Here is an 18,881-nt window from a genome sequence, read left to right on the forward strand (position 1 = left end):
TCCAATGACTTCGAAGGCACTGGTTTGACACCATCTATTTCCAATGTACCTCAACCCAAACACAGTGATATTTGCCATCAACATCTAGACAATATGGTTCAGGCAGCTGCTAAACATGCTTCACTTCTTTATGATTTGAAATAATGTCTTTACGGTTTTCTAAAAAATAAAACTGAAAGCAAGATCTAGTTCCAAGAAACTTTTACTTTAAACTATAACTCATCATTCAACACTAAGTTTTTAACTCTGTATTAAAAGGCCAACCTTCGCCTTAATGGAAGTGCTAATAAATATATTTCCTTGTCCCAGATGGAATTCTTTTTTTCTTTATAGCTTGCTGCTTCCTAGCACTTGGATCTTCCAAACTGTCTTTCCCTGGAAACTCTGATAATGTATTCCAAAACAATGACATAAACTCTGAGCAGGTCAGTATATATACTGCAGTTGCAACAGATATGCAAATAAACAGCTGATGCACAGGAGCAAATCAGAAAGGTTTAACTTAAGAGCATAAAATTCCATCCCATTAAATTGGAAAGCATTTTATTTTACTTACTGTTAAATCAGTTTAAATGTTGAAATGAGACCAAATGCATATATAAAAATAGTGCTGTTGCAGTACTAATAAATAATAGCAGGTTCTCTTGACTGTCCAAATCCCTTAAAATTTCAGCTTTTCCCAGTATGCTTTAAAAACGATGACACGTTGACATGACGATGTTCACAATTTCATGATTTCTACTCTTTTCCAAGCCATTAAAGTTTACTCTAAGCTATTACATAAGCTTATAGAAAATACTTTCTAAGCTGCTGCTGACAGTTTAAAGCTATTAGTCGATTTTTGATGTTGAACATTTAATTAGTGGCACACAGACATAAATAAACTGTAAGAACAGTAATGAACATAAAGGTACATTTAGCATTATGCATTTTATATACCATTATCCAGTTGCATATTTAGAAATGTTGAGCTTTGAACAAAATAACCCAGGCTGGTTTTCTAACACATCACTTTGTTCCTAAAATTTCATTAATTTAATTTTGACATTCTAGGGGCATTATCTACAATGCGAAAATAAATTCCTTCTCCTCCACTAAAACCATCAGTTTATTTTTGGATTGTGATAAATAAAATACTACCCCTCCAAAACAAATCAAAATGCAACCCTTCAAACCTGACATGGATTTTATATACATATATTGAAAATACACTGAAATACATATTTATTATATACTGAAATACAGTTTTGAAAATTTAGTAAATGTTTGCAAACTGCATATTGTCAACTAAACATTGCACGCCGAAACTAAATATTCTGTTATTTAACTCTTCTTTAAAATCTTTTGCTTGCACACTGTTTTAAGCAATTACATAATTTTGAAGTCTGGAATTTTGTATTATTTTTAAATGATAGCTATCGTACTATATAAATTGCTACAGAAGTACTAATTTATTTCTTCTTCCTTTACAGGACTAATTCAACCAGCACCAACTCAAAACCACTAGCATCACTGTAGCTACACTGAAGGTATAACAGACAGACAAAGCATTTAAACCTTACGTCAGTGAAAAAGGAGACATTCACCAGCTCAGCCCTTTGCTGCTCACCAGTGCTCCTTTGCCAGATACTATTTCCTAAATTTGCCTGCTTACATAAACATTGTCTAAAAGGCTTTTGTCAAAATGAGCTGGATCAGCAAATACTTCCTGCTTAAACTCATTTAGATCATCCTAACGAAGTGGGGCAGGGGGTGTCCTCATGAGCAGCTCCCTTGGGAGTTTCAGGAGAAACACAGACTCCCAAGTTCAGGAGTGGCAATGAATGATTAGGAAAGATAACTTGTAATGGCACATCTACATGGATAGAGACAGGCATCCAGTACACAGTCTGAGGGAATTGTACTGTGCTAAGCATATTAGCATCATTAAAGCAGTGGAACTGACCCTTACTGCATTAACAATTAACTGTGGTTTCAAAAAAATGCCAGCATCTGAACTCAAGATCGCTCAGACCAAATACACAATTCCAAATCATTGTCATTTTCACCTATGAAGTTTGTTGAGGTGCTTGTAAGGAAACAGCAGAAGTGCAGGATATTTTATCATACCTGACCAGTTTCACTGCCCTTCTCTGCAATCTCCCCAAGGGCTCCAAATTCCAGGGGATCACTCAACTCTAGGTACAGTGCTCCAAATGCATCCAAGTATGGTGCCAAATATAAGGAAGGAATTATGTCTTGCAGAAAACTGTGCTTTACTCATCCCTCAGATATTATTTGCATAGTTTTATTTTACCCATTGCTTTCCTTTCTGCATTTTGGCAATTCATTAGTCCCACTTCTATAGAATCATAGAACCACAGAATTGCTAAGGTCGGAAAAGACCCTTAAGATCATCGAGTCCAACCGTTAACCTATCACTGCCAAGTCCACCACTAAACCATGTCCCTAAGAACCACATCTAACCTTCTTTTAAATACCTCCAGGGATGGAGACTCAACCACTTCCCTGGGCAGCCTGTTCCAATGCCTGACTGCCCTTTCAGTGAAGAAGTTTTTCCTAATATCCAACCTAAACCTCCCCTGGCGCAGCTTGAGGCCGTTTCCTCTCGTCCTAACACTTGTTACTTGGGAGAAGAGGCCGACCCCCACCTCACTACAACCTCCTTTCAGGTAGTTGGAGAGAGCAATAAGGTCTCCCCTCAGCCTCCTCTTCTATACAGTACCTTATATTTATCCCCATCAAACTCCACAGTAGGTTTTTTTTTTTTTAATCATCGCTCCAATTTTCTTATAGTTAAGAATATTTTCATGGATATGGTAGCACCATTATCTTCAGTTGTTTTACTGATAAATGTTTAAATTTTATAAGCTGTAGTTGCATTGATGAAGAGAAGTATAACAACTGATGTTGAATAGTCTCAGTTGTGCAAACAGATATTAATTTTGAAGAGTGTATTGTTATCTTAAGAAAAAAAAATGTAAAAATAGTCATACATTTGTGTTTGAGATGCTAACTGCAAAAAACCACCAAAGATATTTCACAGTGAAATAACTACAGTATTCTCTACAAGGCAGAGATAAGGGAAGAACACACCCAAGTTCTTTTCAGAGGGCAAGCCATATTAATTTTCCAGAAAAAAATCAAATTATCCCCAATGTTGGCCTCTAAACACTGTATTTATAAGATTTTTATAAGTAACATATTCACATAACAAGATGGATCAAGAAGCAACCTACACAAACAAGGGAAGAAAAACCAGTGCCACAAATTTCTTATGCAGGTGAAGAACAAACAGATAAAAACCACCCCAACAAAACTCAAACCCAAAAAACAGATGTAAAGAAGTGAAAAGTGGAATAAGAGAAGAAAGTTGCTCAAGGTGAAAGTAATCCCAGATAAAAGAATCACTTCTGCTTTGAACAATTATTTTATTATAACTCCTAGATAAGCAACACTTCAAGCCAAGGGCTTTTGCTGTTAACGGATATGCAAATTGTAGGACACAATTAAAACCTACAAAAAAGGTGAGGCAAGTCAAAGGGAGTTAATAAATGGTTTGTAATGACAAATATATTTTTCATTAATCATAAATGTTAAAAGAGCTGGCCAACAATATTAGTACCCGTAGCCCCAAGGATTAAAGAGCTTGGCTCGTGGTTTCACTAAAATCAAAAGGTAAAAAAAAAAGGATTACCTCAGATGAACTTATAACTTACTCAAGGGGGGGGATTTTCCTATATGCCAACCCTCACACCTGAACATAATTTGAACAGAACTCCTATATATTTTCAAAGTGCATAATGTCAGAAAAGCCATCATGAAAGGATGAAAACCAGGCAACCAAAATATCTGGATTCTGATTCATAGGTCATAATAAAAAAAAAAAAAAAAAAAGCAGAATGGAAGCCAATTAAGTAATTAGAATAAAATTATATTTGAAATTAATAAAACAGTGGTGCACTTTGATCCTTCCACCTGAGTGTATAGTAACTACAGAAACCTAGTTTGAGTACGGCATCGCATGCACAGATGCTTATACACAAAACAGGGACACAATTTCGCTGTACACAATAAGCGGAGCCTCTATCAATTGACGCTATTAGGTAAGCAAAGCAGGATACTAATGTTTACCAAACTGATACACAGGAGAGAGATACCTTTAACAGAAACACAACAGGTTTGGCTAGTTTAAATGCCTCTTCCTTCAAAACAAAACCACTTCATTTTTTTCCAGGTGGATTTTGACTTAGTTCTTCCAAACTCTTGTAAGAGAAGAGCAGCCACATCATCATCTTCCTCTAAAAGTTTCCTTATCCTTGTCTTCTCACCAAAATCACAGTGAAAAAGGAAATAAACCATCTTAGAACACACTCCATTTTGGAAATCTAAGGATTTGGGCATTTGAAAAGGTATCTGGATTCAATGTTTGTGATATAATGAGTGAAAAATCTATTCTAGATCATATACATTCTTAGATACAGAATCAGAAACAGGACTCTTGGGTGAAATATCAGAAACAGAGAAAATGTTGCTGGGCCTTTCTGCCTGTTAACGACTACAAATTATTCAGCCTTCTGACTATGCCACACAGAGTATTTTGTACTATACTCATAGAAAATCCCATGCAAGTGTCTGAAAAACCAAGATGAAAACCATCATATTCTAGTTCTTTGTGCAACTATGGTAAAGACTTTCCTCAGAGTGATTTTATTTTCAAGTTATTTCTTTTGCCAGTTGATAACGCGAATAAGTCTTTGCACGTCAACTTTATTCTTTATCTATTTTACTTCTCTTTTTAATACATAAATACCAAAACAGTACATCTAATCTCAGCCAAGCCAGACATAAATCCTACAGTGACTGGATTTCTTATTGCATATTTGCTAGTGATCTGCTCTGAATGTGCCAGTATGTAAGACATAATGCATTTTGCCGGCTAAATTTGTATTTCTGGTTTGGAGAGTAATAATCTGTAAGATATAGATCTGAAGCAGTCTTTACAAGTATTCTTTTCTGGAAAAGGGGAGAGAAGTCAAACAACATCTTAAAATACTAAGCAGACAATTCTGATCAAAGAAACATATTGACATTAGTGGAACTAAGATAGCTGTGGCTGACTATATGTGTCAATAGCTCAAGATTTGAGGAATTAAAGGTGAAATGTGGATCTCTGTAGGGATTAGTTGCTATTAGTTTAAAATACTTCCATTTGTGTAATAGTGGTCTTATTTAATCTCTCATTACACAAAATAAGAAAACTTGCTGACCAATTTGCATTACGTTGCTGTTCATGGAAATAGCAAGAGTTCCACTAGGAAAAAAAATATTCAAAAAACCACTGTAAATAGACTGGAGGATAAAATATACTTTTTTTTAATTTAAATTTTCAGAAAAAGGTAAAAGAAAAACTTCCCATGTGTCTCTGGGTGAGGGTAAAGGAGGAAAGAACAGGTATCATCCTATGACAGCAATCTAAGAGACTACCTAATCCCAAGAAAGTGGTAAAGAAGGTTTTGCTGAACTATGGAGGCATCCGAGTAACAGAATTGGGCAAGAAGCTTCAGGAGTGTTAATTAACCATGTACCTGTACAAGCTCCTGGACTGATATATATTCTTTCTAGAACACAGAGGAGTTTGCCAGAAGAATGGCTATTTTGGTCTTGTTTGATACGTATGGGGAGAATTAACTGAATATAAGAATGGAAATACAAGAGAAATTAATTAAAAACAGCAGAGGTTACTAAACAAGGAGAAAACAGCAAAGTAAAGATCATGATTTCAAAAAAGCAATTTCAGTAATCTCAGATTATCTGGATGAACAGGTCTCTTGGAAAATTGATTTAAGGGATAGGGGAGTGCAGGAAACTCAACAGTTAAGAAAATACACAACAGGTTATTCCAATGGACAAAATAGAGACTTCGAAATCAATATGCCTGTATAAGCATATGGAAGAACTGAAGGAAGTAAAGAAATATATAAAGGAGGGAGCTTTGACAAATGACTGGAGATGAGAAAAAAGAAAATGCTATTCAGTACTATAAATTCAGTGGTTTAGTAGCAAAAAAGAGGATGGTATTTTTAAACTGTATCTGGTATCTGTTGTATAGATCCGGTTTTGTTCAATACTTTTAATTAGTGACAGACAGAGAAGAAGAAAAATACCCTTTTAAAATATGCACTAAGCTAGAAGGGAATTAAAATGTTCTGGAAAACAGGATCATAATTCAAAACTTTGGTAAACTGGAGATACTATCCAGAAGAAATTCAGTAAATACAAATGTAAAATACTCCACTCAAGGAAAAAAACAAATCAAGCCCACCAATGCAGATCGACTGGTAAGCAGAAAGACTGAGGAAAAAAATATTTAATCATTATACTGGACTATAAATTAAACATAAAGCAGGTTAGAAAGTTGCTGAACTCCAGAATTTTTCAAAGATTGCTCTCACAGTCAAGTTAAGGGACAATGGGACTGAACATTGAACAAGAACAGATTTTCTCCAAAACACTAGTCTAATCCGTAATTATGCAGGAGTTACAGAGAAGTACAAATTCCAGTATAACTCCTCCTTTTTTCTTAATTAGCTTTGTGTCATTTTTTAATCCCCTCTGATACTGTTTTATTAATTCCTATTCTTTCACATTAAATACTCAATTCATTAAAATGTATAGGGGCAGACTGGGTCCATGGCATTTTTCTGCAAAATAGCCTGCCTTGAAAATTGCATTTAGTTAATAGACAAGCACGTTAGCCCTCTTAATGATGTAAACATAAAGAGATTCTTAATTTTGTATGGTGCCTAATACTTTAAGGAGCACATTCCCTAGTAAATCTATTTCCAAAGAACGTGTTTTACCTACACAGAATGCCAAACAAGCTTTTGTGCCCCAATATGAGCTGCTAAAAAACATTGCAACTTTTTTTGGTATATTAACAAGTCTGCTATTTGCCTAAGATGACAAACAAGGAAGGAGTACTGTGGATGGTGCTGAATTAAAACCATCCTTTTAATTAAAAATTAGATTTCTTGCAAGTGTAAATGAAAATTAAAATAACATAGTGACCCTGACAGCCTCTGCAGTAATTAATTCAAATCACTACTGGAAGCTATTCCTAATTTAGCAACAAAATTTGCACAATAACTTTTTATTAAGACAATAAAATTGATGCACAGTAGTGACTTTATATCCTACTCCTATTTGACTATAAAATCTATTTTTAGCTAATTGACAAATTTGGATGGCGATTAATCACAAGCCCATGTATGCCACAGTTCGCTCCCTTCCCATTACAAGATGCACAAGCCAATAGAGGCCCATTATACAAAGAAAACAAGAGTATTGTTCAACCATGCGAGCAAAGTTAAACATATGCACAAAAGTGGACATTGTACAGTTGTTTTGACAACCCTACAATGCCGCTGGGTGGATTTCCTGCGAAGGAGACATGTAGAACCGGCAGAGCAGCCCGCAGACATGTGCTCGCTCAGCAGGGCCGGGGCGGAGCGGGGGCGAGCGGCCGCCGCCGCGGGGCAACCCCTGCGCGAGGCGGGGCTGCCCTCTGCTGCCCCCCGCACCGGCCCCGCACCGCATCACCCCGCCCGGCCCCGGCCATCAGAGCCAGACGTTTTGACACAAAGCAGAAAAAAAATTTATGCTCTAAATAAAAACTGGTTAACTCATCTGAAATGCTCGTTCCCTTTATGCCTAGGTAAAATGCCACGACGAGATCTAACCGTTAGCTCCTATAGGCACTGAGTCATCAGTGCTAACTTGCTTCTGCAGGAGATGCTCGCTTCAAATTGAAGTTTTGCAGGGACTACAGCTCCAGCATCAGTGGATAAGTTTCTCCTTTACCCTTACTTTTCTAACTAAAGCCAAATTAATCTAGATAATATTTTAATAACCACATTTCAGAACAGGTAACAATATTAAAGAACATTATATTGCTTTCCCTTTCCTCCCACTAAAACTCAGAATTTAGTTTAAAAGTAACTATGACTGCATCTAAAATTATGAAAACCATCATTTCTATTGGAAAACGTTAAACAGCGCGTGGGGAACCAGGCTTAGCAGAGAGTGAAGTCCCGAGGCTGGTGAGTGCCCTTAGCAGGGCATCCCAGCCCGGCAACTAACACAGGCTCCGCCAGCCCCTGGCAGCAGTCCTGTTTTCTCCATGTGAACAGAAATACCATTTTTATTTGCCCTTATTCAGGAAGTTTCAATTAGCATTATTTCTTTTGAAGTTAAGCAGCAGACTAAAAGTTGAGAGAAGAAATCTGGTTTTCCTTTTGTAGTCTCTGACTAAAACCCAGATACATGGGATGAGATACGCTAGCTGCACATCGCCAATTATCTGCAATCAAAAAATGAAGCATGGTAGATACATCCAGTATTTTCTTATTGCCTCTGTTGAATACTCCTGTTTGAAAGGCAAATCAAGCCTTTTAGAACTAACAACTATAGAAAAGACACTAGGTTTAGAGCAAAATTTAAGGTTTGTTTTTTTACATAAAAAGGATCTAAAAGCCTTGTTGGTTCCATTTTGAGTTGTAACTACCTCCCCATTCACACTTCAAGAGATGTGACAAAAATCAAACGTAAAAGAAATACAACCTCATAAAGGCATCATTCCTTACTTTCTAACAAAATGTCAAATTATAAACAACTATTTAAAAATATTTTTAGAAACAGACATGTAGCTTGTTAAAAAACTTAAATTGTGTAAAAATTACACATGCACACACAGAAACGTACATAATGTATGTACATATACACATGTACACAGAGAACTGCAAATCAGCATGTTTAGCCAAGAACTGAGAAACAGTTCATTGTTACAAGAAAAAAAAAAACAGATAAATTAAGATTAAAACTGTAACACAATAATAGAAATCAAGATTAAAATCATCAGTTTAAATTTTCTGTTTGCTGACTTGAAGCCAGGTACCCTAGGTGTCCGGAGACACAAGCAGTTGCACAACAGCACAGTGTACAGAGCGAGGGGGAGGAAAAACCCTGTGTGATTTCAGCACTAACAGGGTCTTAAAACTTGGGTTCCTCTTAGCTCATGACTTAGATGACGTGACTTCTCTGGAGGATGGGACGGGGCAGAAAAAACCTTAATTATTCCCAATTTCATGATTAACAAATGGAAGATAGAAATTTTCTGAAATGTTCTGAAAAAAGTGTTAATATTCATCGTTAATAAAACAATCTTGTAATACAGCGCTGAAACATGGCTGGAAATTTAATTATGTTTTCTTCCTTTTCTTTGAGACAATGATTATTGTAGTTGCACTTTATTCAACTGACTTACTAATAAAAACAGTGTAACTGAAAACTTCAGAAAAGCCTGAGAGATTAAGTAAAAAAATGCTCAGTGACTGAAGATTATCGGGGTTGATGGGAACTGATGGAAATTTACTTAGGGGAAAAAGAGTTCAAAGAACACAGTTTAAAGACTGAAAACGAATGGAAAGACCTAAATCAACGTATGTTTCAACAGTGCAAAAAGCCTTTTCTATAAAAAAGCCATTAAATTGCAGGGGATAGTATTCTTTTATTATAGCATAATTTTTTTTAATATTAGAAAAAATATACATATATACACAACATAAACTATATATATGCATAAATACATTGGTCTCAGACAAAACGTTTGAATTTTTAGATATTTAAGTTTTATATCAAATACACTAAGTTATTAATACTTCCATCCAAACTACTTCGCAAAGAAGAATCTTTATGAAAACAATACATTCAAGAAGTAATAATTGTAAATGACAGTGGTGGAATAGACATTTGGCATCTATCTCACCTTTCTGATATTCCAAAGCAGAATGATTTGAAGTCTATACAAGTCCAACCAAAGCAGGACCCAGCCCAGTCCTATATTCCCCTTTTATGTATGCCTTCTGCAAGGTCATCCAGGAAAATGCACTAACTACTTTCAGTCAGGTCCTCTTCAATTCAGTTCTTGAAGAATTGGCTTGTTCTAGTTCAGAGTTTGCCCAGCCACCAATCTTCCAACCTTAAGTGCTAAAACCAAGCATTGCCTCAACCACCAAAATTATCACCATACTGCCAATTACATTTCATTAAACTAAAGAACCAGTGCAAGAAGACCAAGATTGTTGTTTCATCTTTCCAATCAAATTAAATATGCAAATAGGAAGATTTTCTAGAAAAAGTTTAAAACTTTAAAAAGTTTTCCTAGAAGAAGTTTAAAACTCTGTAATAAATGATTCCTACACATTCATAGAATCATAGAATACCAGATTGGAAGGGACCTCAAGGATCATCTGGTCCAACCTTTCGTGGCAAAAGTATGTATTTTAATAAGTATTTTAAGAATTCAGTTTCGGAATTGGCTATCATAAACTTCCTAAAATGGGGCTGATAATAAAAGGTTCTTTGAAAACATGTTACGATGAGCATATTCTAGCCAGGAGGAGAACTCTGATATAAATCAAGATAGCTGTCTGCTACCTGATTGGGTTTTGAAAACAGGCTGCAGTTAAGCCTGTTATCCACTAAGTGGCATTATCAACTCAAACACCTAAATTTGACCAAAAAAAAAAAAGAAATCATAGTACAGTGCATTTTACTTCCTACAAACAAATTGATGGAAAACATTTACTTTGGATGATTCATTTTATTCAAGTTTGTCAGAAATTTAGGCATCATTCCAAATAGTCAAATGTACTAGTAAACCAGCATTACCAACTTACTTTTCACATCAAGACATTTGAAAATATTTAGCAGAATGGCCAGGTTAGGAATGAAGTTATCATGACAGACATCTTAAAAAAAGCAACCAAAGTAGCAGAGTAATATGAGCTCAAATTAGACACATAAAGGTATAATAATAAGGTATTTTAAAAGTAGCTGGGGTTTCAGAAGTGCTGTACATCAACAATTCTAGTATCTCCTGTTGTAAAGTGTGAAAGTACTAAAAGTCACACCAGATGTTTATTTTACTTTAGATAAAACAAAAAAAAAAGTAAATCTAATAGATTAGATAAACTGATGCTACGTGATGGTAGAAGGCATGTAAAAAATTACAATAATTGGGAAAGTAAGAAAAGTATTGTTTCACTAATTATTTAAGAATTAGTTTTCAAAATGTTACTTAAGGATTAATGAAAATATAGTTTTTTGATAAATGTTTACTGGAACAAAGCATTTAGGAACAGTACAAATACAAGAAAAAAGTATTAGAACAGAACTCTCATTTTAAAATAGTTCTCTCCCTTGTTTATCTCTGGTCTTTTATCACTGTCAATTTGTACATACATAAACAGCTACTGAAAATAAACAGGAAAAAATCAGTATTACTGTATACAAAAGCATAGGAAAATGAAATGAGCAACTACTTCTGTCTCTCTGCCTCTTCAAAGCATACATTTTAAGCCTGTGAAATGTCCTATATATGCACTCAAATTCTGAGCATACTTCAATGCTAGAAGGATCAAGACTTTCCTTTTTTTTTTTTTTTTTTTTAAAAGTGATTTTTTTTCCCCTCACCAGCCACAGAGGAATTGCATTAGGACATAGTCTTTTTTCCCTACATCCGCCTACAACAAACATTTGCTGCAAGTCAGCTACTCCAAAACCAAATTGTTTACAATTAACTCAAAAAGTCATTAAAAAAATTGTTTCTTTGTTCCAGTTGGAAAGAGAGACAGCCAGATGTGTGGCTTGTTGATCTTGCTCTTTTCTGACCTCTGAGTGTAGGAAGAACTGCAGCTGAGGAAGGAAGTCAGCAAGTTGTGTTAATGAAGGTGAACATGGGGGGGGGGGGGAAATTGTGCCATTTTTTTTCATGAAAAAAAAATCTCTTTGAAAGAGTTTTTTATTTAAAAAAAGATAATACAAAGCCTTACTTCTTGCTGTTGGTGAAAAATTAGAGCCTTTGTTTCAGGAGAAGTCAATAGAGTCTGTACCTTGCGCTACTTTTGAAAAATCCTACCCTTGATTTGAAGAACTTAATGAAGTTTCACTGCTGTAAATTAGCAAACACCTCATCATTAATACTTGCCAGGAAACCATCCTCCTTTGAGGATGCAAAATTCAGGAAAAGCATTTTGATTTTAGGCTCTGACTGAGTCACAGTCTACCACTACAGACCAAAATCAGGCCTAAAGCTGAATTCCAGATTGAGAGCGTGACCGCTTCTTTGGAAAACACATCTGGCCAACAATGCAAGGCAACAAACTGCAGTTATCACAGTACCTTTCTTCACACTTCTCCCTGAAACGCATTTATGCATTATATCTGAAAATACCTGGCAATGAATTAACTAGTAATCTGTTTTGAAAACTTCATTACATGGTACAGAACACGCCTGTACAAGATATTCTGTGAGCACAAAAAAGAACAATCTTTCAAAGACTGCACAGTTAATAGACATGAAACATTATCATCTTGTTTCTGAACTTTGCATTATTTTCTAAAAGATGTCTAAAATGCATTCTGAATTTCTACAGCCACACTGCTCCTCATTTTACCATGGTAGCTGAAAAGTCAAAGATACCATACCTGAGGTGACACGTAAGGACACATTTGCATGTGAAGTACAAATTCACTCCAGAGATCCCGCTTTAGATATTAATTCTGACACCTAAGCATCAATCTGGACTCCCTATGCAGTTAGTGAAGCTTCCCAAATGTACTATAGCCATCCAACTCAATTGTCTGAATTAGGTTAAACGTTTGATGTTGCTTTCCCTGAATTGCTATCTTCATCTTAACAGCTCACACTAGTTTTGGTAGAAAATAATGCCTATTTCTTGTCAACCGGTTACTATTTTAAGAATATACTTACCATCTGAAGACCTGAATAATGTCATCATAGGTCATCTTTCAACTTATGTTTACTATCATATTGTTTTAATTAAGAAACTTTCCTACGTATTTTTAGAAAATAGGGAATTGAAAATGAGAACTAGTTTACTCTCTTCCCACCCCACATTCTCCTGCACCTAAGGTCACTTAAAAACCAACATTAATAGATCACCATACACGTGCATATGTATGCACAAAACCATTTCTGCAAACAGTTATAAAAATATTTAATCTGATAAGAAAATCCAAATTCTGGAGAATTAAAACAGTATTTCATGTCATACTCTTCAAAACAGTTGTAAGGGATACTGGTGATTTAAAAAGTAGCCTAAGAATTCAGTCTTTCTCTTTGCACTAGGAAAAATGAAAAACCTTATCATGTAAGACTCTCAGCACAGCTCAAACAGCTCACAGCTATGAGCACAAAGAATTGCTTCTGCTGTGTTAGTATTTAGAAATTATTATTGGCTTGTCACTGTCATGTTAAGATTTGATTTTCAGAACCTTTTCTTTTAAAAAAAATTGTTTAGATGCTTCTGCAGTACGAATTTTTGATAGTCTTCTGAAAGAGTCAATCTTTAAGGTTATTAAAGGCATATTTAAGGGCTTCATTTTGAAAAAATAAATTTGTCTAAATATCTGTAAAAGGTCTCTAATATCAAACAGTCAGGACTTCAAAAATACAGCAGGTAAAAAAAAAAACTAAAAGATTTTCCTACCAGCTGTAGTTCCCACCAGTTTATTATTTCCTACCACTGGAATTAATAAAAACAGTGAACTACACTGTAGTAATATTAACTTTCTAAGGACTAAATTTAAAAGAATCTATAACTTAGCAAATCTCTATTTCCTCACTTCACACTCCTTGTTTCTCATAATTTCGTGTTTCTTCTGACATGTTAGAGTGTTTGTCTCCATTCCTACTATTTTTTCCTTTTCACTCTACTTGTCCTGTCTCTAAGATCTCTCTTCAGCTCATCTCAGTCTCCCCCACTAGCGTAGATAAGCCCATCCTGAGCACTCATTGTTGAGATCCTCTCAGCTCAGAAAGACCATCCTTCATTGAAAAAGTAGAATGGGCCTTAAATTTTAGCTGAAATGCCATCTTTAAAACATTTTAAAAGTATATCATATACATAATTCTTATTTTACATTCCATAAGATTGTAACCAAATAGAAGGCTGGAAGGCCTTTTAAAGGAGAAAATAAAGTGTAAAAATAAAATACACACAGCAGCTTCACTGGTTAAGTATACACTCCTTACAAGCATCACATCATTAGTTTACAAGGTAGAGAAGAATAATTTCCTACACTGCAGAAATTGTCAAAGCTATGATTATAGCCTTTAATCTTAGTAAGTCCTTCCTTCCACCCCTCACATCCACCTCCTCCCTTGGACCTGGGTATGTTCGCCCATACAGTGAAACGAAACAGGAATACTGCTGTCTTTCAACTATGCCGGTTCCACATTCGCTAGAATCCTTTGTGGCTTTAAATTAATGGATCTCTACACCTTCCAAACTCCTCTGCAGGTGGCTCTATTTCTTTTGAACAAACATCCACACAATTAGCAAACACCTTTACTTTGACAGACTGCCACCGAGATCCCTGGGTTCACTTAGGTACTGCAAACCTGCTTTGATAGAAAACCAGTCAGGCTGCTGCCATGTTGGGCTTGTTTTTATCTGTAATAAATTGAGGCTTTTGTGGTTCTTTGCCCACAGCATCACTTTTTGGATGCCCCTCATGGCAGCTAAATTAGTGACAGCATTCACTCTTACTAACATAGGGTTAGCTTAAAGAGCCCTATCCATATTTGATGGCTTCCATCTCTCTGAGAAACCACTGGATGAAAGCTACCATCTCGCATAGCCTTACTTCCCACAATAAAGTAAGATATTATTCCCTTTCAGATTTTAAGTGTTACATGCTGCAACTGCCCAGCTCAAATGTCATGTTTGCTTCATGTTTCCCAGCAGTCCAGAAAGGGCTGGCAGACAGCAGCATGTTTAGGTCAGAACCACCAGAATGGTCGTCTGCGACTTGTAGCCTCGGAGCTCCGGTGCGATGCTAACCACAACTTGGCTGCATGTGAAGTGCAATACTGAGATCTCCCTTCTGTTCCCTATAATCTATGTGGTAAACACGAGCAGCCAAATTGGCATGACCTCCAGTATTTCACTATGAGGAAGAAGGTAATCTTCAGTGACAAATGCTCTTGTAATTACATCTACAGATCAAAATCTTCTAGCTCTTCTCTATCACCCTCTGCTTCCTCCTCAGATATTGAAGTCTGCAGCTGTTCACAACCCCTTCATAGTCTTCCTCATGTATCAAACCTTTCCTTGGAGCAGAGAGAAGTGTGATGTTTAAAGCCAATACAACAATTTGTTGCTGCAAGTACTGGCACTGATTTCCTTGCGTTGACACCAGTAGTTGTTTGAGTCCACAGTGAGCTGATGCAGAGGTCTAAACAGAAAATTAATCCTCTGAGAAGTCTTTGCAGTCCCGTAGATTTTCAGCAGCAAACTCCCTAAACCAGCACATCCCAGATGAGTACAGGCATTGATGCAAGAGAAGGGGCAGACAGAACTAAACTACCACTTTGAATGGCAACAAGGTAATCAAACAACTACATACTCGATCATAAAATTAAAGCCCATACATAGATAGACCATGCAGAGTTGCTGATGTTGTTTCTCTCAAGGAATATAAAAATTTAGGACAACTGAAGTGTTGTTATTTAAAATCTCAAATAACATTGGACTCATTCAACAAAGACATAAACACTCTGTACAAAGTAAAGTTCAGCATATTGCACTCTTTAGCCTTCTCACAATTCATGTATAAAAGAAAGAGGGTACTTAACACAAACACTTGATTATGTCTTACCTAGAAATAACAGTGGTTCCAATTCACATTCAAAAATCCAAAGAGGTGATGCTAAACATTCAACGTCCGTCTGTCACGAAAAACATTCAAGATTACACTTGGGATCACTGGGCTTTTCCCTTTCGCAATTTTCAGATTAAACTTTCTAGCTTAAAAAGGAAATATACCAGACTATATCCGTGGAAAACTGAAATTATTCTTTTAAAAGTGAAATTTGGAACGTTCAAAAAACTTTTAAAGTAATACCATTCAAAAATGCTGCCAAGTTGAAATGATCAGGTACTTAAACTGATTTTTTTATCCCATATAATTCTGCAGAACAGATTCAATTTAATTTAGAATAATGAGCTGTTGCCGAGACTGGTACAGCCACAGAAAAATAATTTGCACTGGTACTGGTATTCATTATATTAAGAATTAAAAGAAACAATGATGAAATAATGAAAATGCAAACCCACTTCCAAAATATTGAGTAATTTATTATAATGGCTACATTTATTTAAAACAACATTTACATTTAAAGGGGTCTGGTTAAAGCAGTTCTAAGTTCAGAAATGAATTTTCCAATCTTTTGAAACTACTGAAATAAAGAATGTTATTTAAATGCCTAACAGTGATCATTTCATTCTGCAAGTGTTGAGGGGGAGGCTGAGAGAAAAACAAGGGGACCAGGTCCTTCATAAGGATTTTTAGGGACAGCTATTCTCAAGGTCTGGCTCTTACGTCACTATTTCAACTCTCTAAATAAAAGAACTTACAGCAACGCAAGTTTGCTCCCAGAACAAAGGTGAAGCCAACTTAAGAAAAAGAAATCTGCTATAGAAAAGCTTGGAAGTGAACTTCCGTTCCAACCATAACCTCAACAATGCTAATATAACTCCACAAACATTCTTCTTCCCAAATATTCTGGTTCACTGTCCTCACAACTACAGAAAAACAGAGGTCAAGTCATCAGGTCCATAAATCAGCCGAATTAAGTTCTGGCTTTGAAAAATGCGTGGTTGTATTTCTGCAGCTATATTTATAAAGATACGACTAAAACTTGGTTCTAATCTAACGATGGATTTTTATTCGTTTAATTTCAAAATAATAAGAGTGCTTGATCACTGCCTAAAGAGGAATCATCTTTTGAAACTCGGGGGTGGTGCAGTGCAGATTTTTTTTCTGCTAAAAATACGTTCCTTACTGCAAATTATAACAATTCATTATAAAAGCAGATTAAATTAAATCGGAATGTAATACTAATTTCTCAAGTAGAGCACCCACATAGGGAACTAATTAGGAATAGCTCCTCTGTGTAAACAAACCTTTGTACCAATTAGTAGCTGGTCAAGTCAGGGAACTCCCTTTCTCTAGGGGGGAAAAAAGTCTATTTTCAGCATTGCTTTATTTTGGTGCTGGCTGCAAATTCTCTCCAGTTCTGTAGCAAGAGAGGGTGTTTAGAACTTATATTTCAGAGAGTTTGATGGGACCCTGGTCAAGATTTGGTGGAAAAAAAAAAAAGCAGTAGAAGGCCTTAAAAAAAAAAATAAAAATCACAGAATTAGGACTTCAAAAGGGATGAGAACAAATCCTGTTCTCTGCCTAGGCCAATTCTGTCCCAAGGGTTTACACAGACCAGAACAATAACAGTGGAATGATTCAAAACAAACAGTGGAGTAAATGAAAAAAGTACATGGGAAGAAGAATTCTCAGTTGTTGTTCTATAATAAGAAAAGCAAACAAATAAAAACCTCAAGGCGAGAATATTATGCCTAGATAGCATTTTGAAAGTGCCAGTTAGATGCAACAGTAAAACTACATAACAGGATGCCATTCAAGGGAGGCTGAGTATTCATTTATCATTTATGATGTTCAAATCTGCTAGACAGCTGTTCTGTGCACGACAGAAAGTACCAGAGTTGACTCTTACCTTTTTCAAGATGATCCAGAGCCTTCCCGATAATTACATAGAGGCTGCAATCTGTGGATTTTAAAATTCGTTTAAAAGAATTGTTATTAATGAATCTGTTTTAATGACTAAGTAAAAATCAGAAAAGTTACTTAAATGCCTTCAAAACATAGTAATTTGCCCCCCCGCCCTTTTTTTTTTTTTTTTAAAGCAATGAGTGCTGCTGCAAGGTACCTTCTACTGTGCATTACACCTAGAGCAAAAGGTCAATTAATCCCATAGTAGAGCGCATCGGCATAGTGAACTACTGTTACCATGTTTAGGACCCTTCGTTAACTCCGGAGAGTGATGCAGCTTATGTGGGAAAGAAGCCGGGAAGGAGGCATCAGAGAGTGTCCAAAGCAGGAACACCTTGCGACAGGGAAAGGACTGGAAGCACCTCAGAGAACCCAGAAAACAACCATCTCCTACGGAGTGGTGATGTAGTAAGAGGCAACTTCTGACTCTCCAGCCCTACTGGGTTGCAAAAACCAGCTCTAGATACCATTGCTTTCTACAGCATTTACTGGTTGAAAATATATGAAAACATGACCCCCTCCCTCTTGACCCAAGAACAACTAAAATGACAAGTCTGAACCTCAGCACTAATTAAACGAGCATCTGTGAGAAAGTTTCAAAGGGGTATCCCACTTATTGGGCCACATTAACTCCCAAGCTACAAAGCGTTTAAGTATTTTACAAGCTTCATGTAATTAAGGTTAACTGGAAAGAGTGGTTAAGCAACAACACGGCAAGATTCATGTTAAACAGAAACCAAAGCAGATTTACTACCAGGAATGAGAGGAAGTGAACAGTGGTAGAAGAGAATGGATGAAAATGATGAGAAAGGATTACAGGTGGGAAGAAGAGACCGAAAAGAACAGAAACGGAAACAGTGCAGGTAAAGAAAGAGGACTGTGAAATGTAGATGATCAACAGAAATAAAAAGGTAGAATCCAACTTTGAAAGGGAAACACTAGTACAGACTATGCTGACATAACATCAACTGGCTCTGGAGGAATGTCACAACATGAAAAAAGACTTCAAGTCAGTTTGAAAAACAGGAGGAAAGTATTTGTTAGCTAAACACCTTAAATAAATTAATTAATCAATTAAAAATCTCATACCAAAGCAGGTACCTGCAGAACTGTAATAATATGAGCCATGATTTGATCCACTCCAGAAGGAGTTCATCAATGTGAAA

General features: G+C 36.0%; 1 protein-coding gene across 1 annotated transcript in view; it reads right to left on the bottom strand.

The window, feature by feature from the left end:
* Positions 1-18,881, bottom strand: part of CYRIA (CYFIP related Rac1 interactor A) — a 57,652-nt gene that overhangs the window by 23,438 nt on the left and 15,333 nt on the right. Inside the window, exons 2-3 of the mRNA XM_082306313.1 lie at positions 17,660-17,710; positions 15,748-15,817 (exon numbers count right to left, since the gene is read on the bottom strand). The gene's annotated coding sequence lies outside the window, so the exon portion shown is untranslated. The remainder of the gene's footprint in view (positions 1-15,747; positions 15,818-17,659; positions 17,711-18,881) is intronic.

Source organism: Platalea leucorodia (genome assembly GCF_965183815.1).
Source record: "Platalea leucorodia genome assembly, chromosome: 3".
Lineage (NCBI taxonomy): Eukaryota > Metazoa > Chordata > Aves > Pelecaniformes > Threskiornithidae > Platalea > Platalea leucorodia.